Source organism: Oryzias melastigma, linkage group LG10, assembly GCF_002922805.2.
Source record: "Oryzias melastigma strain HK-1 linkage group LG10, ASM292280v2, whole genome shotgun sequence".
Classification (NCBI taxonomy): Eukaryota; Metazoa; Chordata; class Actinopteri; order Beloniformes; family Adrianichthyidae; genus Oryzias; species Oryzias melastigma.
In genome coordinates this window covers 20339544-20364145 of record NC_050521.1, presented here as the reverse complement: position 1 = coordinate 20364145, position 24602 = coordinate 20339544, and the positions used below count along the sequence as shown (strand labels likewise).

At 37.8% G+C, this 24602-nt stretch overlaps 1 long non-coding RNA gene across 1 annotated transcript; it reads left to right on the top strand.

Annotated features, from left to right (window-relative positions):
* The first annotated feature begins 4681 nt into the window (after nt 1–4681).
* LOC118599287 lies at nt 4682–12706 on the top strand. Its single transcript, XR_004948588.1, has 2 exons — nt 4682–5514; nt 12118–12706. It is a non-coding gene; the product is annotated as an uncharacterized LOC118599287 (long non-coding RNA).
* Nucleotides 12707–24602: the final 11896 nt, after the last annotated feature.

The window sequence follows — 24602 nt, the reverse complement described above, 5'->3', positions numbered from 1 at the left end:
CATCAGTAAAAGGGTCGGGTCATCTGGACCCCATAACATAGCATAAGGGTTAAAACAGTGATCAGGGTGGTACTTTAAATTTAAAAGTACAAGTGCATAACCTATATATTGTTTCTCTTACTTCATGCTGTCTTCAATGAATTTTTCTCTTTTGTACTGTTGGTTTGTCACAACAAAAACGCTGGTTCTCAAACATGTGGAAGACAGAGAGCACCTTTCAGTCTGAAACTAAGAGAAGGCAAAGCCATGAGAGAGGATTTCTATAGATAAATGCTTGTATCACTTAGTGATGCCCTCCCCAACTTTGCTCACTTTAAAAGAGACAAATTCTCATATAATGTATCCATAGCAGCACACTGTATTACTCCTGTTCCCCAGTGATGAAATATGAGTGCTATGTCACCTTAGGCTGCCAAGCTAACCGCTTGCCTAATATAGGAAGGAGCGACGCAGCAAAAGAGAGAAAAAGGGAACATTAAATGGCCTGATGGAAAGGGAGCAAAAGAGCGATAGAGGCTCCCACAGAATAGTGCCATCTGCATGTGAATGAGCCTCACTTGGGAAAATCTCTTTTGGAGAAATTAATGATCTCAGGAAAGCAGACTGTGCACTGAATAGAGGAACGGGTCTCTCGTCAACCTGGCCCTTTTTTTTTTTCTCTCTTTGTACTCAGTCAGATATTAAACGTCTCTTGGTCTCCTCTGGTGATCCAGTGCATATCTGCTTGTTTAAATATTATTATTTCAGGGGTCTGGGATGCATTTAGTGAAAGGGTCATAATCAGAGAACACGAAAGTGGATTATATTAAAAAGAAAAAAAAAAAAGCATGTGGTCTCGGAAGTGAGAAACTTAAGGAATAAATAGAAAGGAAGATGGGTCTGGTGACATTTAGTGGATGGCTCTCTACCTGGGCGGTGAGATGTGCGATTTTTAAAAAGCAGGAACAGCCTAATGAAGAATAATCAGCTCTGTATTGTGGAGAGCTCTATTTTTTTCCCCCCATCTCTCATTATTTCCTTTGTAGACATGCAAAGGTGCTTTGTGACTCGGCCATGTCAGACAAAGGTCTCTTTGGTTTGCAATTTGCTCCAACCCTAGAATTTTTTTTCCGCTATCCAGGACGGTTAGAATGAATTAGAACCTGGCATTTTAGAGTGGTGTGAACTTGACTTCGTGTGGTCAAAAAAAACTGGGATCATAACTCTTATCATTGTTGTCTAAAGATATTTAGAGCCACAGAAAATCATCACATTTAAGAAAATTACAGAAACTATTTTTAAATCACTTCTAAATATTGGTGCACAAATGACTTACAAGAGAAAAGCATCCTGTTTGTCAGACTTTTCATGTGGTCTTCTCCAAAACAATAAGAAATGTCCTGTTAGGACACTTTTTTTTTTTTTTTTTTCTGCAGATTTCTGAATTGCTAAATTTGGACACTAAATGCTTAAACACTTACTTGTACTTCTCCAATTTCCTGTAGCTTTTTTTCCCCACAAAACACAAAGAGGACATTGAGAGCATTTTGTGTTTTCTATGTTTTCTATTTATTTATTTATTTGCTGTAATACAAAGAAATTTGAAAACAACTGGTAAACAAAGTGTTTTCTATCTATCCATCTATCTTCTTAACCCCTTTGTCCCTTTCGGGGTCACTGGGCTGCCGGAGCCCAACCGGCCACTTCTGGGGACTGGTTGCCAGTCTGTCGCAGGGCCACAATCACACACCTGCACTCCTAGGGGCAATTGAGAGTAACCAATGAACCTATGAAGCATGTTTTTGGATGGTGGGAGGAAGCCAGAGTTCTCGGATAGAACCCACGCAGGGGCCTTCTTGCTGTGAGGCAAGAGCGCTAACCACTGTAACAGCCTGTGTTTTCCATCTATTAGCTTTAAATAAAAGTTAAGATCATTTCCAAGACTTTGTGACTCAACAATGAGGGTCTGTATTCATATAGAAGGAAAAAAAAAAATTTATCACTAATGAACTTTACCAGGGATAGGCCTACCGACTAAATTGACTCCAAGAAAGCAGTGACGACTCATTCAGAATGACATGAAAATCTCTACAACATCTACAAATACGCTTCTGTCGGTGTAGAACCATAGCAAATCTAATGGATTCAAATAAGCTGTTCTCGGGTGAAAACTATTGGTAAGAAAAAAATAAATAAAAACATCAAAGCTCAACTCTTGATTTGGAGGGACTTATGGGAAAACAGTTTGTGGCCAGACCAGACAACAGCTTTACTCTTTGGAAAGTCTGCGTCCCTTGACATCTGGTGTAAAAAGGATGCAGCTTTTCCAAAAAATGAAAAATAAAGAACATCACTCAAATGCGCAAATATAGTAGTTCTGGTAAACATACTGCAGATAGACAGAACCAAGGGTTCTGTTTCACAAAAAATCTAAAGAAAGAGGTTCTCTGTCAGTTAGTGATCTCAAGATAAAGAACTCTTGAGTTCTTCAGTAGAAAAACAATCCCAAAAGCACCACGAAAGCCCACTTGTGAATGACTTAATAACAACAAAATAAAGACTTTTGGGGGACTCAGTTGAATTTCTGACCTAAGTTGTTGTGAAATGCTTTTAGTGTGACCTTCAAAAAGGCTGTTCTTGTTCAAAAACCCTCTAATTTGGCTGAATTGAAGCAATTCTGCAAAGATGAGTGGGCTAAAGTTCCTCCACAGTAAAAGAATCTTTGCCAGTCATTGCAAATGTTTGATTGCAGTTGTTACTGCTAAGTAAAAACAAACCAGATATTAGGTTTAAGGAGTAATCTCTTCTTTAAACACAGCCTGTTGGGTCTGAATTTGTTTTATCTTGATAAACATTTACTTTATTTTAGAATTATTGTATTTTTGTGCTTACATGTGGTATTGTTATCTATTTTCCTTTCTTAAATGTAGGCATGACAAACATGCAAACAAAATATCATGATGGTGATGATATAATCTTATTTAAAAGTGTGTAAAGAATTTCTTGCAAATGATTACAAAGACTGAATAAATGAATTATCAGGAATCTCTGTAGCATGTCAAGTATAAACTACTCCAATATGAGTATGTGCAAATTATTTCTATGAAAAAAATAAAAATAAAAAAAACATTTTTTTTTTTTTAATTTAGAACAATTCAGGGAAAAAAATTCCATTCAACATGGTTTTTTGATCATTAGCTGGTTCTCAGCTGTTAGTAACTGATCATACAAATTATAAGATCTTACAGAAATGTTGCTGTAATACAAGTTTGACGATAGAAATGCATTTGGTGACGGCTTGTGTTGAGGGATTAGGAAAATACTCTTCTTAAACAGATTTGTCTGATCCCTGTTTGATTGTTTAAACCCATGTTTCTCATGTGTAGCCCCAAGCCCCCCAATACCATGGAGTGTTTCTCTGCTCCAGTACATATAGTTTGTCTCTACAACTCTTCACGAAGCTCTCCAAAGGCTGAACAATGACACAAACACTTCCGTGCTGCAGTATTGAAACACTAAACCATGCAGAGGAGGAAGAGCTGGAGACATCAACAGAGAAATACTTTATAATACAGTAAACAACGTTCCCATATTGATAGGTAATGCGTTTGTTAGATTGCACAGCATGAGTTTCTATGCAGTCTACAACAGTGCGCATATTCAGAGGCTCAGGCGTGTTTTATTTAGCTGGTGGTGAATTCAGAAATAATGGCGTGGCCAAGACTGAATACAGAACTGGTGGTGAGGTGACCAAGGCCAGACAGACATTTCTAGGTGACTCATTAAACTGGGAAAATATGAAGAACACTTCTGTGACCATTAATTGTGTTGTTACCTACTTGGGAGGTGAATGTGGAAATCTTCATTTGCCTTAAGAAAAGAAAATCTAGCAAATACCACTAATTTCACAGTCTTAAGTCTGCCTGAAAACTTTGACTTTCATAAACTTTATTAAACCATCCTTTCAGGCTTTAGAACGTGTTTTTTTTTTAACTTTTTGTTGTTTTTTTGGTTTATGAATTTTATATTTTGTTTTTATTCAGGAAAAAAATCTGTTTAAACTGCCATGTTGTATAACAATGTCAAGATATTCTAGCGCTGGACCACAATACCAATAATGATAGTTATAGTTAACCATGACAGCTAACTCCAATTTTGATATTGATATTGTAAAATAAACTACTAAGCAAGAAAACAGCCTAGAATTTTAATAAATAAAGCAAATAATGTATCCCATATCTGGGCTGAGCAAAAACTTTTGGGATAGACACACCTTGTTTTGTGTTTTACACATAATTCTCTCACTGTCTACAGTATGACTAAATTATGGAGGGCCAAAATCCAAATAAATTAATTTAGCTGGCCAAAAGCCGTTTTAATGTGGCATCAATTTCAACATTCTTTGAATATAAAAAATACAATTTTTGCCAGAAAGTCATTCTAAGTTCATCCATGAACTCAGGACGTCGCTTCACGTCTTGTGTTTCCACCAAAGCACTGCACACCTCTGGGTTAGTAGTTAGTTGTCAGATGGTGCGGGTGAATTTGGTAAGTCTCAAAGTGTCATCAGTTGACTTACATCAAGACACAGAATTATTGCGAGAGTTTATGAGAGACCCTGGAGAGGAGCCCCATGAGTGACATTCAGAGTAAACAGCTGAATGCCTGTTTACTAGATATGATGGGTACTAGGGTTTACAGACAACTGACACCACCCACCGCTTTGACCTGAATGCCAGATGGCCATTACAGGTGACACCAAGACGTGAAAGTAGCAGTAAGCACAAGACCATGTGGCCTGGAGAATGGAGCAATGGTCTACTGTCCTGAGTAATCCACCAAGGTCAGCATGGTACCCAGGGTTCACTTTGATGTAGGAGGTGCAACAGTGTGAGCAGGCAACACCCACTATTGACATGGTCAATTGTAGTTATTTTGGGGCTTTCTTTATTGTATCAGTTTGTTGGGTAATAAAAATCAAACTAATGAAATTTATATTTCTTCTCATTCATTTTAAGTAACATCAAAGGGTGCTTTTATGTAATTCATTAAGATTCAGAGCAAATAGGAAAAGCACTCATGCAAATAACAATATCCCTTACTTATTGTGAGTGGTGTACTTTAAATAAAGTGGTGAGTGTACTTCAGTGGTTCAACTACACAATTGGGATGGTGCCTCCATCTCCCTCACACTTTTGGATAAAATTAGAATAGAATTTTAATGACTATTTTGACAGTCATTTCACATAGCAAAATGTGAATATCGTCTTGAATCATTACACGTGGATATAAATAATATGTCAAGTCTTATTTGTATTTATTTATATGCAGAATTTGCCAAATACGGCTCATGGGTAATGAATATTGTGAAACAATACAATATTGTAACCTCATGGTTGTCACTCTCCAATCAGATGATTAACACAAAACACCTGCAAAGGTTTGCGGAGCCTTCAAAAGGCCTCTCAGTCTGAATCAGCACGCTATGCTATCATGAGAAGGACTTAACACATGTGGGCTGTTGTCAAGAGGAAGGTGAGTGACACCAGACCCAACAATGCAGATGACCTGAAGGCAGCTATCAAAGCACCTGGGCTTCCATTACACCTACACACTGTTACAAGCTGCTAGCCTCCATGCAATAGCTCAGTGATGCAGTAGTTCCAACTGAGCATAGAAATAACAAATGTTTTCAGAAACTTGCCATTTTTGTTGAAAATATACTTTTTATTGGTTGATACTCTAATTTTCTTAGACACCAATTTTTAGGGCTGGACCAGCAGCCGATGCATGACGTGTTTTGTTAATCCACCTTATTGGAGAAACAAACTTTTATTTTGATTGAAAACAAATGGATATATTTTAAAACAGAAAATTCTGAAGTAAAAAAAAAAAAAAAAGAATTTTGTTATAATTTTAAAGTCAATTAAACCAATGGGTTGATGTCCCTTAGGAAAAAATGCAAACTTAAAAAAATACCAGAATGTTGATGTAGTGTTGGAATGACGGGGAAAATGACTGTCCAACTCTGAAAACACACATGAACGTCAGAAAAACAACAAATCTTCCAACACCACATGAATGCATAACAATAAATAATTAAAAAATGTCAATTTACCAGAAGAGCTCCCTCTATGGGTAGACACTAGAACTGCTAAGAAAATAAAAATTTATTCCAGTTTGGCAGGCCAGATTAAGGCCTGATCCGAATACTCCCCTTCTCACTTCCCCTTAGCCCTCCCCCTTGATTTGAAGTGGCAGTTGAAGTCAAAGTCGTGTCCGGAATTATTATTTTTTACGCTACACACTCCAAACAGAGGGGCCGAAAGTCCGCTATCGCGAGAGTAAACCGTGCCGCGCTACGAAGCACTTTTCTTCACTTTGGTACGCGCTGAACCACAGATGTTTACATTTAAACGTAAGTAATAACTTTATGTTACAGTGTGACTTTTTTAAAAATATAAAACTGCTTTTGTAATGTATATTCGAGCGCTGGAAGCTCCGCGCTAACGCTAGCTTACCGGTGATTTAGATGACGTCACTGAACGAAACTCACGTCGGAAATATTTTTTACCACCCTCAGTTTGGAGCAAGCACGGAGGGATAAACGAAGGCAGAGGGCTAAGGGGGAGTGAGAAGGGATAGTATTCGGATCGGGCCTAACACTAGGCTGGAGTTTGCCCTCCCCTGTTATAGACAATAATAATGAAAATTACAATATAAAAGACTGGAATGTTTAAATGTACATATAAAAATTCTATATTCAAAAAGTGTTTTTTTTTTTTTTTTTTAAATCTTCTGAAAACGTATTATGATATTCTATTTTTGTTTTATTAGATGTACTTGTAGGTTACTGTATCTATGACTTCTTTATTAGTACAGGCAGTATTTTTGGGTTTGGTCAAAGAGAGCATTCACAACAGTAATATAATGTCAGATAGTCTTATTACTAAGTTAATCATTAATTTGAGAATGAATTCCAAAACATCAGCATTTTTCAACAGATATGTTTTTGAAGTCAATATTAAGTCTTGAGAATAATAGACAGTTGCTACCATGTTGAAAAACTTTATTCAAACAATGATTTTCATGTAAAATACTTGCTGGAAAGGCTGGTTCCAACCAAAAAGTGAATTTAAAGAAATTTCCTCCGTACTTCCCTTTAACATTAATCGTTTAGGTGCTATTCAGGCTTTCAATAACCCCATCATGTCTATTAGCTTTACTTTGAAATCTCTGCCTAGATTCAAATGTAACTGCTTTTGAATTTTTTTGCCGAGCTGGCTGACAGCGGCGTAGCCTGTGTGACGGTAACGCTTACAGTTTAGTACTCATATTTGGCTGTTTACAAAGTCTAATAAGCGTGTCCCTGTGGCAGGCCATGCAGCTGCAGAGGAGGAGATTGCATTTTAGCTCCATTGTGAGGCTTGTGCTCCCCTCATCAGATCTGACAGGCGGTATGACAAGTCCTATCTGCCAGCTAGCTGATAAGTGCAGTTCGAGCTGTGCTTAAGTCTGCCTCAATCCAATCATATGACATTCCTGGTGAATGGCTTCAGCCACTGCATCCATGCAAGGCTACCCTGACTGAGACACTAATACTATAACATCCCAATCTGTGGGTTTAAAGCTAGCCATGTAAAATTATGTTACGATGAGGAAGATAGGAAGTATCAGTTTGAGTTAAGTTGATTTCTGATAACAAAAGATTTGTGTTTCCAAGAAAACTGAACGAGGGGTTTGTCTTAGATACTACAGGTTTATTTAGTCAGACCAATTTTTTACATAAAAATTATTGACAATCATATCTCAGACAGAAACATATTCACGTTTCATCTTATTTAACTATTAGTAGCACAGCGTCGAGACATATTTACTCTCAATAAGAACCATGTTCATCTGATTTTCCTTTTGAAATGTTAATTTGAAATAAATCTTAAAAATGCCTGCAGTTAAAGAATGAAAAGATCTTACAGCATTCTGATGTTACAGCTTTGACTGAAAAGCAGTCCTAAATTCTGCCTCTGATCTTCTGCAGTCTTCAAAGCGGTCTCAGTTTTCTAACTCTAAAAAGCAATTATGAGTTTTGATTTAAGTTCCAACATGAATCCAGTTGTAGTGTGAGGATTGAGTGCTTTAGTTAGGTCTTTCAGTTGTGTTCTTGGTTTTGTCATGTGTTGTGTGCTGTTTTTGCTTTGTCACTCACCAGGTTTAGGTTATTATTTACAGATGTCTTGGTTTGTGTTAATGAACTCGGTGTATTTATTTGTCTGGTTTTCAATTCTTCCTTGTAAAGTCAAATGCTTTTTCTCCTTTTTGGCTCTCCATTGCTTATGTTTCTGCCACCAAGACTGGTTTCCTGTACATTGGGTCCTATATCATCAGTTTCTGCAAACAAGTGGTGCAGTAGGAAAGTTAATTGTGTTTTATTATATGCTCCAAAAAGCAAAGTGCTAAAAATTGATGGAATTTTTAATAGCAGACTAAAATACAACTAAGTTGGAATATACTTTCAAAGTTGGACTGTACAAACCACTCATTTTATTGTAGAACTTCAATCTATTGGTTCATGAAACCAGAGTGGAGACAGTGAAATTTTCAAAATAAGAGCATTTTAAGCTTTAAAAGTTACTAAAGTGCTCCTAATTTAAAGGAATGTGATTAGTAATCTTATTCTATAAGAAAGTCCTAAGTGACTAATTATAGTTGGGAGGTATGTCTGTCAATTATGGATAGTTTGACTGTTATTGCTTGACACACTCTTCCATTTTTGGAGTTAAAGTACAAAAAATCTTGCCCTTTTATAAATGAATATTTTATGAGATAAAAAAGTGGGCCTTTTTAAGAGTTTGTTTATATTGATCATTTTTTAAGACAGTTGGTGTTCTATCATGTATATTATTCAGTTTCTTAAATGTAGACTTTGTTCCTTACTCAGCTAATTTGCATATCCTCGGCTCCTCTATTTATAACTGTATCTTCAGTAAAGGAATATCAAATAAACCCTAAAGAAAACGGAAGAAACCAAACATTTAGTTTTATTTACTGACTTACCGAACCAGGCGGTAAATGGGGAACAGTTGGATGCCAGTACACCAGGCGGGAACAAACAACAAATGGTGTCGACAAAAGCAAATGATGTGCAGCAAGCGCTTTTATCCAGGATTCTGTCAGAATTCAAACATTCTGGTCAAAATTCAGACTCGGAATAAGTCATTATTCAAAGTATATATTGTTTGTACTCTCTGAGCTCAGTGTGTTTCCATGAGGATGGTGCAGTTCTGGCCCAGTAATCCACAGTCAGTCATGCGGACAATAGGGCTTCATGGAGAACTGAGCCAAGTCCAATTAACAAGGTCTGTTACCATTCTCTGTTGAAAGAGGCCACATACTGAGCTTTCATTTGGGAATATAACAGCAGAGATGTAATGTGCACTAACAAATGTTGTTTTTTCATTCCCTCTGTTTTGGAGAGAAAGCGAGGTGACAAAATAAAGAACTGGCTAATTTTGGTGTTGTTACTATACAGATTTTGCTTCATGTCTGCCCGTCAATTCCTCGTGTCCTGTGGTTTTTCCTTTCTAAACGGACACCTATAGAATTTGAATATTTATTTCTACTTTTTTATTTTCGATAGATAAATAAAAATCAGATTTATTAAGAAAAAGTAAAGATGAATCAAGAACACTAATGACTTTAGGGTTTTTAGCAGAAGCGACAGATGAATTTGACCACGTAGATATTCTATGTCAACACTTAACAATCTGAGAATACAAAGAAAAAAATGCACACATGTCTGCATTTATTGATGTCCACTTTATTCATCAGAAGCAAAAGTAAATTTGACAGGAGGGGAAAGTGTGAGCCATGCCTTTCTTTGGCCATAACTGCTCTCACTTTAACTGCGTATTAAGCGTAGGTATTGTCGGAGAAATGCTATTATTGCTTTCTGTTTATGGAATACTTTTTTATCCAAAGAAGTGCACTGAATTAGTTGCAGTTTTCTAAACTCCTGTTGTGGTTTTGAGAATCTGGCTTTTATGCTAACAAAATGCTCTTATAATTCTGTATGGAAAACTCAAATCAGGCTTAACCCCTGATGACTAGTGAAGTAAATATGCATCAAACCACTTTGGTTCCAATTTTACCCTAATTTGGCTTTTACTTGGAAGCAACATTTCAGTAAGGACAAACTACTCCACGTCTTCTTGTAGTTTGAATGGTGGGTGGCACCAACGTCAAGGTTCAATTCTGCCACCTAATGTGTAGGGGTGTGAGTCATAGTGGGGGACTTGCTATCTAATCTTTTTAGGTTCTCGTATCACTGATCTACACACCACTTATCATCTAAACCAGTGTTTCCCAACCGGAGTCTTTGGGGCACACTGTTTTGCCCTGTTTCTCTGCTTATGCACACCTGATTCAGCTCATCATCAGGCTCAGCAGAAGCCTGACACTCATCAAATACAGGTGTGTTTGAGTAGGGTAGGGAAACACTGATCTAAACCCATAGCTAAATTATCCTTCTTTTTTTTTTTCTCTCAGCCCCTTACAATCATAATGTATCTTATAAATGTATGTATGTTTATCCCTCTACAGTTTTGCAGGTCCTCCTCCACCCGGACCAATACTACAGTGTATATCATAGATTGGCCCTAAACCACCATCACCGTCTAGGCTCTGGCTGGGGTTTATCCATCCATGGTCCAAGCTTTTCCCACCAGAATAGCTATCTACCAAGAGACTATGGATTATTTCATGCGTATTTTAGATCACAAAAAAAACTTTATTATCCACATATTCAATTCAATTTTAATTATATAGCCCAAAATCACAAAGAAAAATTGCCTCATTGGGCTTCATGCCAGTAATTTTACGGATGCAGAAAATTTGTCACAAAAAATAGCAACAACAGACTATCCATCCATCTGCTTGGCCACTCTGTCCCTTTCGGGGTCGCGGGGGTGCCGGAGCCTATCCCGGCTACTGAAGGGCGAAGGCGGGGTACACCCTGGACAGGTCGCCAGTCTGTCACAGGGCCTCAATCACACACCCATCCACTCAGACATTCACACCTAGGGACAATTTAGAGTCACCAATTAATCTATGAAGCATGTTTTTGGATGGTGGGAGGAAGCCGGAGTCCCCGGTGAAAACCCACGCATGCACGGAGAGAACATGCAAACTCCACACAGAAAGGTCCCAGCCAGGATTCGAACCGGGGCCTTCTCGCTGTGAGGCAAGAGCGCTAAACACTGCGCCACCGTGTAGCCCTAACAACAGACTAAATAAAACTAAATAAATATCCACATTTTCAAATAAATTCAGGTATCAAAGGTCCAATATGAATTCTTTCCTTCTCCCTACCCTTACATTTAGCCCTGCAGCCCTACAGAGTTTTGGAAAATAGTGTCTCAGAATTTGGGCGTCATTTCCACCCAATGAGGTCACCAGTAGTCGTGGGCAAGATACATTAGTGCGGAGCTTCCAGCGTTCAAATATACATTATAACAGTGGTTTTATAACTTTAAAAAAGTCCTGCTAAAATTAAAAGTCATTACTTGCATTTAAATGTAAACTTCTTCAGAGAACGCCCACGTAAATGAAAGCACTTCTCCACAGCACAATGTGGAACCCCCTTGCAACGGAGGACTTTGCAACCCCCCCCACATAAAGAGTAGGCCCTGAAAAAAACTATTTCGGACAACCCTAGCACTAAAAATGCTGCTATAAACGTAGAGAGAAGGGAAGAATTCTGATTAAGCTTTAATCATGTACAATCGCTGTTTTGGTGCAGTAATATTTTTCTAAAAACATCACAGGCTTTCTGTAACTTTTGATAATTTGCAATACTCTTAAAAGTGTGAAGTAACAAAGAATCCATAAAGACTGATCAATAAAAAATATATATATATATATATATATATATATATAAAGAGTCAAAAAAAATGTGTACTGAGGTTTTGTTGGGCAAAGTTATTTATGAAACACGAGGGAATTAGGTTTTAAGAACCACTAAAATATTCTCTTTTTTTACCAACATAAAATAAACATATTAAGGCACTAAAAAGCTGGTTTGCCAACAAGGTGGTTTTAAGATTGTTAAGGATGTTCCCTTCTCTTCCGCATTGTTTACAGATTCATCAGGAAGAGGAAAGCCATTCATCACTGATGTCAACCACCTCCTGATCACCTCCAAAGACCTTGAAAAAAACATGCTGTGGGTCTTTAGAGCCTTCAAGGTGCAGATTCTCCCCGGTGACAGGATAACAAATTGCTCAAAGACCAAACTAATCTGCATCACTAACAAGAAAAGTTAAAATATCATTATTGGCCTGTCATGGAGCCACATTAACTTAAATGTGTAATCATCTCTGGTGCTGCAGTTTTTGGAAGAAAAAGTTGTACTGGAAGCAAAAATCCCTTAAATCTCCCCGTCCACTTGGTCTGGCAAAATATGGAAATTAAAAATGTAAGAACAAAAAATAGGGAGGAAATATTCATTGTGTAATTCGCATGTGGAATAATAATACAGGTTTGAAAGAAGGTTAACTTAACATTAACCCATAGAACAAATAGTCATGTGAATATATCAAAAACTGGTTAGCGCTGACTTGATCCATGCAACTGTTTTGTTCTCTGGTGAATAATTCATGACCGTCAGTGTTATGAGTCCTGTGCTTATCGGAAAGTTGAATTTTTCCTCCACACAGCAGATTTTACCACATAAAAAAAAAAATAAAAATAAGAATCAATTTCTTAAAAAACAAAACAAACAAACGGTGTTCTCAGCTTGTTGGTCATGGGGCATTTAAATCCACAAACATAAACTGTCAATAAAGTCAAACTAAATGTTACAAGAGAAAACTACTTCCTAAAAGTCTGAGGATACATCATTGATTTTTATAGCAGGGATGAGGAAGTTAAAAAAAAAAAAAAAAAAACACTAGGAAAACTGGCATGTACCATCTGCTGATTGAAGGAGGAGTAAATATCAAGAAGTTTTGCCAGCGGACATGACATGACTCATCTCAGCTCAGGAGCACTGACAGGAAGACCTCAGACAGAGATGCTTCACACCGTTCTCTTGTATTAGGCGTGTGAATCTGGTGCTAGGTCGTGCCTTCCAAGAAGGATATAAGTGTGGAAAGAAGAATGAACGAAGCCATTGAAGGTGAAGAAGAAGGCGGTGTTCCAATCCGAGCCAGCAATAGAAGAAGAGATTCAGATGAGATATGAAAAAAATACCCCTGATACCTGGCTCTAGTAGATTTAAGACAACACAAAGTCTTACAACAAACTGTGATGGAACTCTACTGTGTGTCTGAGCTGAACTTTAAGACTCACTCTGATCAAAATTGTGTTTTTGATGTTTCTAACATGTTCTTGTGGGTTTTTTCTCTGATAATAGAGGACATAATAAGAAAGTCAAGCTTAAATTTGTATTTCTGAGTAATTATGTATTCAAATCGTTGTGAATCAGGGGCAGACGACAGTCGGTAGGTAGCAAGTTTCCTACTACACCCCATATCGATGCATTCACTTGTAGATGACTAGATTCATGTACATTGTTTTCCTTTTTCAAGTCTGGCTCAAAACTCTACGGCTGGATAGCTCCAATATTACTCACCATTTTTGTTGCACCGGTCAAGTTACGTTGGGGTTGTGAGGGGCTGGAAAAATGTGTAAACCAGGGGTGTCCAAATCCAGGCCTCGAGAGTCAGCCTCCTGCTAGTTTTCCAGAAACCTTCCTTATCTGGTGTTGATTACCTGGATCAGGTGTGTTTAGCCAATAAGAAGGTTCAATTGCAGTTGGTTGGAAAACATTTAGGACAGCGGCCGTTCAGGCCAGGATTTGGACATCCCTGGTGTAAACAGATGAATAGCGGAAGTGGCCCTACTACTGCTTTTCTGCAAAAGCACAAGAAAACTACACTTTTTATTTATTATTATTATCTTGGCTAAACTTGGTTTAATCATAATAAATAGTCCACCATATATAATAAATCAAAAGTTGATCAGAATGGGACAGGATATATGTAGGATAGTCAGCAGTTTCCATGAATCTCTCTCCGACATGCTGTAGATATACAATAAAACAACATTGGCCTGTCTTTGCATAATGAAGGCATTATTGCATTGGAAAAAAAAAAAAAAAATTCTTTGCACCAATCCGAGACTGAATTTTATTTATTTAGCAACGCTTGTGCTGGGTTTGAAAATTGTAACGTTGAAGGCAGCGCATTCGTGCTCTGTGTGCTTTGGCAGCCAGTCATTCATATGCCTCCTCAGAGTTTCACAGTTTAACACCGAGCCTGTTAAAAGGCCCCAGCAGCTGTCAATCTGGCTGCTATCCTGGCCTTATTAGAACCAACATAGTGAGGGGAGGACTGCACCGTCAGATGCATAACATAACCGCTGTATACTGACAACTAGACAGTTTTTGATGCATTGCAGTCAGAATAACAGCACTCTAATGAGAAGCATGCTACCTAGTGTGTGGAAGCAGATCTATCAAGTGAAGCCGTCAATTGGTCAAAGGGTTAAGAGGGGATAAATGAAGCAGGCAAATGAGAGATTACTTAACAGTCATGTCAGGGAGGCTAAAACACAGGAGGCTTGGACATCCTCGGCTTTTGGTGGAAGTTAGCTGCAGGCTCTCTAATAGAGAGTGGAGCGTGTTGAGCCCTTCCAGATCAAAATGCCACGTAGATCAATCAAAGGCACATAGACCGCATTCCCTCTGGCAAGTCCACAGGTGGTACAAACTAGGAAACATAGTGCAGAAGCCAGAATTGCAAAGCAAGGGACTCCCTACAAATTCTCTTTAATCCTTGGCTTAGTGAGGGTAACAGCGGTGTCTGTGCTTGAAGGGCACAGTGGACACATCCTCAATGGGGTCAAGTTTCCTGCTGCCTTCCCTCAGAGGCTCCACATGAAAAAGTCTCTTTGCAGAGGCAGGCAAGGTTGACCACATTCTTATTCTCCTCACAGCTGGGAAACCTCAGCACTCAATGGATACATGTATCTTAAACACTCCAGGACCGCCCCAATAATACAGACCAGCTGGAATGCAAACAAACGTTCGTTAAAATTTAAGTTTGACAGCATTGCAGAGATACACTTTTTGTTTTAAATGTTGCACATCCGCAACAATTTCCTTTGCTTTACTTCAAACGTTTTAATCACAAAGTTGTACCCAAAAGTTAATTGAAAAATACTACATTTTTAGTAGCAAATCTGGCAACAAATCTATACAGTGATCCCTCATGAATCCTCAGAGTAACTTTCTAATAACAATCTGCAATAAGTGAAATCCACAAAGTTACCATCTTTTTTATTATTGATGTTTTAAGGCTGCACAACCCCTTAGGAAACACTATATACACTTTTCTCAGACCGACATGAGTATTTTCAGACTTTTCTCTCTTGTTTAAACTCTCAAACTTCACACATTTGTGGAAAAACAAGTCCAGTAAAATACAAGGAAACAGAAGATTATCTTTGCTTGTTGAATGCATTCTGTATATTAGATATGGCACGAAGGAGATTGATTGACAACGATTTACACTGAATCCGGACACAATGTGCCGTTTGAAGTCCAACCATCTTATGATCTATTTTCAAATTGTTCGCAGAGGTCTTTTAATTATGATTAGGTTGTTTTTAGACAAAATAAAATAAAAACTTGTTGTTTTCTAGCACATAGTTTCTGCAGAGAGGGATGACTTGTAGGTGGGGCCACTGTCATGGAGTAAACCTGATCTAATTTCCCATTATCCCTTTGTTTACACTCTCTCCTGCTATCTTGCAGCCTCTCACACCCCCTGCTGCATCAAAAATAGCAAGTAGATGCAGCTCAGTCAAGGAAGATAAAGACTTACATAGTCGTCTGCATCAGAATGGAGCGTGGAAGGGAACTTGTGGCCCGTTGATAGTAGCATCTTGCAGCTACAAGCTTTTTCCAACTGCATGTTTTTGTCAGCTCCCGATTCACAACATTTTCAATGAATAAACACAATTTAAAGTGTATTTTTCTTTATACACGTCCTCCATGAGGCAAAAAACCTCCTCAAGGAAATGTTAAAAACACCAAACACATGAATTTCATTGGATTGGGTCTTTAAAAGAAATTCGGCCGATATTACACAAAAAAAATCTGTCACAGAAGGTGATCTGGGCTATAGATGAACCACACCTGAGGTTGGAACTAAAGTATGGATAGAAAATACAATAGAAAATAAAGACAACTTTTCTACTTTTATTTTAAGACTTCATGTTTACAATCATTATCTGTAAAATAAATATTCTTGGAAACTGTAGAAACAGGGTAAAAGTGCATATAAAGTATTAATCAACTTGGTTTTCATGACAACAAGAGTTTTTACAGGCTTTTGGTTGCAAAGTCATCTTAATAATTAAAGCTGTCCTTTTTTTTATTTTCTTGGGTTAGTTGGGATTAAAAAACGCCCGTTTTTGAATCCCGGTTTTGTTTTTTTGCTGCTAAAAAAAGTCACTCTGACACTGATCTCTTCTGCTTCCAAACACTATTTGCACCTCTTTTTTTCTCGTACGACTTCCTCGCTTAAATGATCCCTTTAGTTATGTGAAGTCATGGAGCGAAAGTTCTTTGATATCTCTTAATGTTCACAGATGACAGAAAGGTAGAGATAAAATCTTTCTCTCTTTTAATTTCACACCTCTTTCAGCGTGTATGGCTCTGCACAATAATACCTGCAAATATTTATTTATTTCCCAAGGAAAAGAAATCAGACTCTGCTTTAATGATCCTGAAGGGAAATTGTTTGGTCTCAGTAGTTCCATAGTGAAAAATTGTAAAACACTAAAAATAACATAAAAACTATATACATAAAAACAATCAACAGAAACCTTTTTTTTTTTTTTTTTTTTTTTTTTTGCAAAAAGATCCAACTTCCAACAGATGATGAGTCTGAATGTTCTTTAAGCATTTAGGGTGGTGAAGGGGTGGATGGAGGTTGTGTGTAAAAATTAACATGTGCATGCACGTTTAGCTGACTCTGTTTGCAGCGACACACGGAGCAAAAGAAGGTCTGAATCAGGGTTTTCAGTAATCAGTGTCACATTGTCAGGAAGGCTGCCTTTGACTAATGAGAGGTGCTGACAGGCTGGCTGCATCCTCTCTTGGCTCTGCTGATGGGGACAGATCAGTTTCAGGGCCTTCATCGGGTTCATTCTCCTCATGAACCGCCAGCTTTTCCTTTGCCTCTCATCGCTTCCACCTTTTTTATTTTTTTTAGTGTCAGGGAGAGCAATGACCAGTGGTCTGCCCCAAGGACACCTATTAGCATTTCACATTGTGAAAACTTGATCATCGGGGACGAAGTGCTTTACCATTTTTTTTCTGAGATGAAGAGGTTTTAAAAGTTTCATCCTCCCTTTAGGTCTGGGAAGTATAGATCTTGTCTGAAATAGGAGATGGGAGAAAAGAGACCAAATGTCAGTATCAAAAAATGCAAGGAGAAAGGCAGGAAGGGTCAGCTTCAGACTGCATTAATTCAGAGGGAATTTACTTCAGATTTGTGGAAGACATTCTTAGATTGTTCCTGGTTAAGGTCATGTGGAACCTTATAGATGCTTCTATAGCAGAAATAAATCTTCAAACTTGTTGTTTCTCAAGGTGAATTGTCATGCTTGTTTATTTGTTCGTTTAAAATTGCTAAAAAAAAAAGTATATATTTTTAATTATTGGGTTTGTGCTTTCTCTGGTATGTCATGGGCACTTCTGTCTTTTTCAAGATGAAATTTATTTATATAAAACACCAATTTAAACAGGTTCAAGAGTTTTGTTGTGAAGGAGATGCTCAAATTTTCAGGGCTTTTTCCCCACAGTAGTGGTAGCTGTCTCCAGTCAGGCCTACCTAGCTAATCAGGCCGTCTCAGTTCTTTGGATGCTCCCCCCTTGGGACGGCACAGCCACCGGCACACTTAATTGGTTCATTTGTTCCGTCATGTTTTGCTGGGCAGAGACAGAATTAGAGGAAAGGCTGCAGTGGAACCATTGTCTTCATGCTCGTCTCCAAGGATAAAGAAAAGTGACACATGAATGCTTTCCCACATAGATAAACAGAAGAATGGAAGTTAGATAAAGTGTGTCTAATGAAAAGAAGACAAATCATTTGCTCCAAACAAAACTAAGGTTTTGATTCACTTAAGGTGCACGCTAAATATCACGTCATCGCTACAATAATATTATTCATAAAGTTTTTCTTTTTTTTTTCTTTTTTTGTAGATATAGCTGCTCCACACCGACAAATAAAGTATCTAGGAGTACCATCTGCGTTCATAAACTGTGCCAGCATGCAGAGAAGCAAACATTAATTTTCTTATTTTTAAAACTATATTCATACAGTGTTTTTAAATAAAAAAAAAAAAAAAAAAACTGCAGACACTGCATTCATTCATAAGCTAATGTTCAGTCACTGTCTAGTCTAGAAACTATTTATTCCTAAAATAAGAATAGAATTATTTAAAAATAACATAAAAAGACTAAAATAACATTTTCTTTTAATTTAAAGTAGTTTAATATTTAAATATATATATATTATATCTTTTAAACTTACTCGTGTGCAACTCCAAGGGAGGATTCTTTCTCTAAAACTGGATCCCTACAGGTTTTCTAAAAACTCCATTGACCCATCCACGCCGTCAATTTCGGAGTACCACAAGGACTTGTACAGGTTCCCTTTCTTTGTTCTGTCGTCATCCAACATCTATTTAATTGCTTGATATAAATAATTTCTAATCTAATTTAATTTAGTGCAATTTAATTTAGTATGATATAATCCACAGCTGTGACTGTGCGGGATTTCCAGATGAAGATAAAATTCACAAATAATAAAACAGTGTTCTTCTGTTTTAAGTTGTGAAGTACCATACAGTAAATTCCAATGCAACATGGGAAAAATAAAAACGAAAAATCACTTTGTTTTACAGAAGTTTACTGTGAAGAACTGAGCATTATTGAACTATAAAGAAGTGCACAATTTTATCTGGAAATCAACTGCTCACGAAAACTCTAGAGATATTTCATTAGTCTCCCAGCCAGTTTGCGTCAGTTCAGCAATTCTGTTTCAATGAAACTGGTAGAGTCTAAAGGCCTGCAAAATGGCTTTACTAATGACATTCAAGTCCGCCTCCTGAACATAAGATTGCTTGGAGTCCTGCAATGTGTAGGAAATAGATAATTTCAGTTACCTGCTTACAGTTGTAAGGTTACTATACATAATAATAATACCAATAGTCATAAATGTAGTTTTAAAGGCAGTTTATAGGTAGTTGTGAAATATGTTAAGGCACTGTTAAACAACGTACAGTACCTTGTAGTAATTATTTTTACAGTAAGTTACAATAAAATTATGGTGTAGTACTGTCGAAACCACTGTCTGTAACATTGAGTGTATACTCAATCTGGGCTGCACTGTGGTGCAGTGGTTAGCACTCTTGACTATCAATAAGAAAGCCCCAGTTCAAGTCCAGGCTGGGACCTTTCTGTGTGGAGTTTATTTTTTCCCCATCCTTGTGTGGATTATGTGGGATACTGGACAGGGACTCATGGCTTCTTCCCACAGTCCAGAAACATAATTCAAAGATGACTCTACTAGTTAGTTGTCCCTAGGTGTGTATGGGTGTGTGATTGTAGCCCTGCAATAGACTGGTGACCTGTCCGAGGTGTACCCAGCCTTTGCCCAACAGTAACTAGGTTAGGCTCCTAGATTCATGACCCTGTGATGGATAAAACGGGTTTAGAATGGTTGGCTAGATGATCAAACCTCCTAATAAAACCATCATCAACAACGGTAGCGATTGTATGATGAACGAGGAGTGACACAAAAACAATAGAAGGTAGAAAAACGCAAGACTAGTCTGAGTATAAGACATAGAAAATACATTTTTTTTTTTTTTTAAAGGTTTTAGCCTTAAAAAAATGGTGAACTCAAAAATTTGTCAAATACACTAAAGTATTTCTACCCAAATTCCACAAAGGAGTCCATTGAGATTTTTCTGACTCACAATAAAATGGGAGTCACAATAACATATTTTTAAACACCTTTGGAAATGACTGAAGCAGAGGAGTTTTCTACAGTAATTGTCTAAATAAATACAGATAAAAGTATTTCCAAAGTAACTGGTCATGACGCTACACTGGTAAATGATGATAAGTCCTTGTAAAATAAGCATGTTGTCTTTAGTTGAATACTTTCATGTCGAAAAAGGTCATTCCACAAAGTTGCACAAAGTTGTTTACTGACTTGGCCAGCACAAAGTCTAGAAAAAGGGGGCAGTAATTATTCAAGTCTGAAGGGTCTCGACAGTTGAGCAGTAGGGTAACCACAGAGGAGGAAGACTGATAAAAATAGCAAATGCCGCTGCTAGTAAAGCAGCAGCAGTTTTTTTCTTTAGACATTATATGTAATTAGTGCAAACATTTTGTAATTCGCTGTGGACAAAGCTTGATTTATTAAGCTTAACTTATGTCAAAAACATATAGGCTGAGAAAAAACACTTGCATTGAAACAGATTCATTGTTGATCAAATTTAACAGTACTACAAAATTGATACACACACAGGTCTGTATTACATTTTGAATTTTCTGTTACACATTTTTGATGGATGGATGGATAACTATGTTGGCTAAAATTATAATTATCATGATTATTTGCACAATTCGTTAAAAAATTACTGAAATGGTACCAAACAGACATAAGAGGAAAAAGCTTTTAACATATTTTTCATAAAAATCACACCTACATCTCTATATGTCCCACAATGATCCCCACTGTTATCTTCTACACACCGACATGCATGGGAGAATCCACTTTCTGCCATATAACAAACTCTCATAAAGAGCTTAGCTCCTGTAGAGCTTTTGCTTACCCTCTCTAAGCTTATCACTTCCATCTGATGAATGGTATAGATTGGATTGGAAGGTAGACATGGTGAGAGGATGGGGCAGACAGATCGTGCAAAGGCTGGGACGAACCAAGCCACCTTGTAGCCTTATTATTCTGGGTTGCAATACCGATATTTTGCCCTAACTTATTCCTGCAAATTTAATATAAGTAAATAAAATCCAAATCATGTAAAAAAATTGTCATTTCTTCATCACTTGAGTACCTAAGTAAAAAAAGAAAAAAAAAATCAACTTTGTGGTTTAACTTATTGGTTTTAAGAAAAGGTGAGAAATCATTTGTACTGATGACAATCAAATTCTGACCCAATAGTGCTAACGAGTACACAGCAGAAGTTAAGACAAATGGCAACCTCAATTAATTTATAGAGTGTTTTTTAACAAACCTACAGCAGAAAAAAAGTACAAAATGTAAATGTATTACTGCATATACCAACACATGTGACTAGATAACACTGACTGACCATTTTGTTGCAATGGATATTCAGAAAGAAAGGTTTTACTGCCCTTTAAGATGTTGCCATTTTTTAAGAAACATCTCATACATCCATCTGACAGTAAAGGAAGTCATCTTCAGTGCTTAGTCCTGCCTTTGACTGCTCCATCTTTCAAAAATACTTTCAGCTGCACTACATGAAAATTCCGTGATCCCAGTTCGATCAAGCATACATTGGATGCCTCAGAACAATTCATATCCCTCGAGACCCTCGCTGCAACTTTCAGGACCCAACGGATCTGCTGCCAATCTCCCCGTTTGAGACACCAAACAGTATCCCCAGAGGTTCCACATACTTGCCAGACAGTTAAGAGCACCCCAGGGGGATCTATACCCCAAGCTTTCTTTAAAATGCTCTAGCGGCTTATGATATACCTGCATTTACATCTTAACTCGTCTGGCCGGTAGCAATTTTAGACAAGAGAATGCCCTCCGAACAGGTTAAGCATTTAAAATCCAAATATCCAGTTATTGGCTTTTTCAGTTTTTCTAACACAGATATGCTTTTACTGGAATCAAAATTGACAAAAAGGTAGTTAGGAAAAAAAAAAAAAAGAACTGAAAGCAGCATGTCTCTGGTTTTCATCTACTCAAATGTCCGCTTCGCCCTATGTGCACACACCTGAATCCAATTCTAAAGATTAGCGCTGTCAGACAATAGATGACAAACCCGGCACAGCTTAAGGCCGCAGAGCACGGTGATAGTTAACACACTCACACAGTGACAGATGGCTCATACTAACCAGCAGACACCATTAAACTGAACCTTGTGGTGTCGAGTGGAGTAGCTAGTGCAGTGAGCAGGACAACTCTACCACTACTCATAGCAGAGAGCACTGTCAGCCAGCTCTTTAATGACCACTTACAGCAGAGGGATGGGCTGCGTCTTCCTCACAGTATCCCACCTCCAGCAGGAGTTACGTGGCGATAGAGCCCATCTGGGTGCGTTGGCCTGCTGTCGCAATCTCCAAGTTTCCTTTGAAAGTGTGGCGTTTGGGCAAAGGAACGGATGATGGAGGGTGGTTCTGTCATCTCAAGGCCCAGTAGGGTCTAAGAGGGCACTGAGTTACACTACTGAGGAAACATGTTAAAGGGAGGCAAGTCGCTTGGACATCTATTTCTAGTGAGCAGGGGAGACTTCCCACTTCCAAGTTCCGAATGCTGTGTGAGTGGTTACTGTTCAGTAGCTTGCACAAATGCACACACAGATCTCTTGCTTTGCCGCCTTTTTAAAAACCGCTTTAGAATACAAACTACCTCATGCAAATGAAGGGCACTGAGTGCAGAGCCACACATTCTGCAGCTTCCAACCCTTGGCATCTAGCAGCCAATCTGCGTCATGCTGACAGACCATATCTCTCTGTGTGCCCTCACTTACACTGGGAGAATGTCACAGCGCTCACATTTTTCTTACCAAGATGGATGCAACATCATGCAGGCTGCAGCTCAACGACTTTGTTAACCTTTTACACTAAACTCAGCTTGCAGCTAGTTGACACAACGCCTGTCTTAGCATTTTTGCAGAGTAGACATCGAAAGCCTGTCTGACCATTTTGTACATACGCACCCTAAGGACTGCTGAATGTGTCAGCGACGTTATAGTTTATAGGATTGTGACCATGAAACTAAGGTTCTATTGAGATCATTATATTTGTAAGCATAACAAATGTGTGCACACATAAAAAATTAAGGTACAGTTGGCATTTATGTTAAATTCATGGGCAGCGTACGCTGAAATATTCAGACGAGAACCTGTTGTTTGGAAAAACACTGAACATGTACATGAGGTCACCATCTCAAATCACCATGCTAAGTTTATAGAGGCGGTGGCGAATGTGTTGGACAGAAACAGTGGAAAAAATGATTCTTTGAATAAAAATGTAAACATGCCATGTTGGGAATTGTTAATACTTTTGACCTAAAATGCAAGAAATAATGTTATAGATGTCTTGTAAATGTAATATATATATATATATATATATATATATATATATATATATATATCTTAGAAAGCATTTGTTTCAAAATACATTTTTAGTACCAGGCTAGAAAGAGGCACAGTGGCTAGCCCTCTCACCTTACAGTGAAAGGGTTCAAATCCCATCTGGGACCTTTCAGTTGGGAGTTTGCATGTTCTTCTTGTGAAAGCATGGGGCTTGTCTGGGCACTCTGGCTTACCAAAGTCCCAAAATATGCTTCAAAGGTTAATTGGTGTCTCTAAATGGCCCTTAGGTTTGTGTGGTCCTCCAACAGACTGGCGACCTGTTCAGGGTGAACCTTGCCTTCACCCAACAGTAGCAGCCTCCAGCAGGTTCTGAATATAGATGGATGGATAGAGCCAATAACTGAGGAAAGAGCTCACCACAGACATAATTTAAAAGTAATGTAAAAAAGAATTAATCAAAATTTAAACTAAAAAACAAGGGATTTTGTTAATAGTACACATATTGTTAAAGATGTAGGAAAAAATGTCATCACACAAATAAGGGTGGACATGATTTGGTGGCTTCATGGAAGCGCCTCTTAAAAAACAAATGAGTTTGGAACATTTTTCTGGAAAGTGACCATAAACACAGATCATTAATAGATTCATAAATCCAGGTTACAAGTCTCCATGGAGAAGCCTGAGATATATTCTGGAAACATATTTCAGGTCTTATTACTCTGATGTAAACGATAGAATTCTAAGCATCTGCGTTTTTATAAGAGTGAAGCCACTTAAGGGTTTTTTTAACAGAATTTTGCAGCTGCAGTGAAATGTAGATATGCACACTATTCTCTTTTTTTTACTGTTTTGATGAAAAATGGACAGAATAGAGAACAAAACTCTCCTACTGTCAGGAATCCATTATAGAGAAGGTCATAGCAGAATGTAATGTGTCATGCTCAGTGACATCTAAATGCTGCAAAATTCTGAATCACAAGGATAAAAAGAAATTTTCTAAGAGAAATTGTTCAAACTATGTGCTCCTAAGAACTTTTTAAAAAGTGAGAAATTGAGAAATCTGACTTCTTTCGTGGATGTGTTGTAGAGAGGCGACACTGTTCAGGTCGACTGCTCTTTAGTAATTTAGTTTTGCTCCTTTATAGCCAGTAAAAAGACACCTGTTTGTTTACGATAAGGAATCCATGGAGTGAAAAGCTGGTACAATGACTTCTGAACCTTGGTGGGCAACC